Below are 1,051 nucleotides of genomic sequence, written 5' to 3'. Positions count from 1 at the left end.
AACCCTCACCCTCACCCTCACCCTCACCCTCACCCTCACCCTCACCTACCTACCTACCTACCTACCTACCTACCTACCTACCTAACCCTCACCCTCACCCTCACCCTCACCCTCACCCTCACCCTCACCCTCACCCTCACCCTCACCCTCACCCTCACCCTCACCCTCACCCTAACCCGCCGTCGCGGCCATCGAGGGTCGGGATCGTGTGCCATCATCATCGCCATCACCGCTGCTGCTGCGTGTGCCGCGGCGCCTCGTGTCATCGTGTGCGCCGTCGTTCCGCGCGGCTGGAGAGTGTTTTCTGTGTCTCTCTTCTTGCGGGGGCGGTTTAACATTGTCGTTGTTTCCCTTCATCTCTTGGATGATTGTTTTTCTGTGTCTCTCTTCTTGCGGGGGCGGTTTAACATTGTCGTTGTTTCCCTTCATCTCTTGGATGATTGTGTGTGCATTCACTGTGCGCCCTCCCCGCCGATGCCGACGCACCTCGCCGCTCTCTGCGCATCGCTCTCTCTCTTGTTCGTCTTGGGGAGGGCCCCTCGGCTCCTTCCGGGGCCTCATGGTGTGTGTTTTTTTTCTTCTTTTTTGCTGTTGTGTGCACACGCCTCTCCGTTTGCGGATTCACTCGCCTCGTCGTGCCGCAGTGCCCGATTCGCCCCGCATCGGCGGCAGCATCGTGCCTGACTCGGCGGCGGAGCTGCGTGCCGCTTACTCTTCTTCCTCCTCACGGCCTTCGGCGCAGCCCGGAAGAACGCGTCATCCCCACACTCTGCGGGGCCCGCCCGTGGCATCCCGGAGGCCCTGCGTCCGTCCGCCCGGATTCGCTTCCACCGCCCGCTGGGCTCGGAGTTCGGCGCCGCATCCCCCGCCCAACCCCACCCGCCCCTCGCACACACACGCACCCACCCCGCGCGGTTGGCGCGTGCCCACCACGCAAAGCCCCCCCGCACGCTGCTGTGTGCGCCGCACCCGGATTGGCCGGCATGGCGGAGGAACAAAAAAAAAACNGAAATGACCCGGAACGCGCCCAGGAGGCGACTAGGCGATGCCT

At 63.7% G+C, this 1,051-nt stretch overlaps 2 annotated features.

Annotated features, from left to right (window-relative positions):
- Position 1: 1 nt before the first annotated feature.
- Positions 2-178: a microsatellite.
- Positions 179-864: 686 nt separating this feature from the next.
- Positions 865-908: a sequence feature (G-rich).
- Positions 909-1,051: the final 143 nt, after the last annotated feature.

This window comes from Trypanosoma conorhini (assembly GCF_003719485.1).
Source record: "Trypanosoma conorhini strain 025E chromosome Unknown Tco_14.4_contig_01444, whole genome shotgun sequence".
Classification (NCBI taxonomy): Eukaryota; Euglenozoa; class Kinetoplastea; order Trypanosomatida; family Trypanosomatidae; genus Trypanosoma; species Trypanosoma conorhini.
This window is presented reverse-complemented; position numbering and strand designations above follow the sequence as displayed.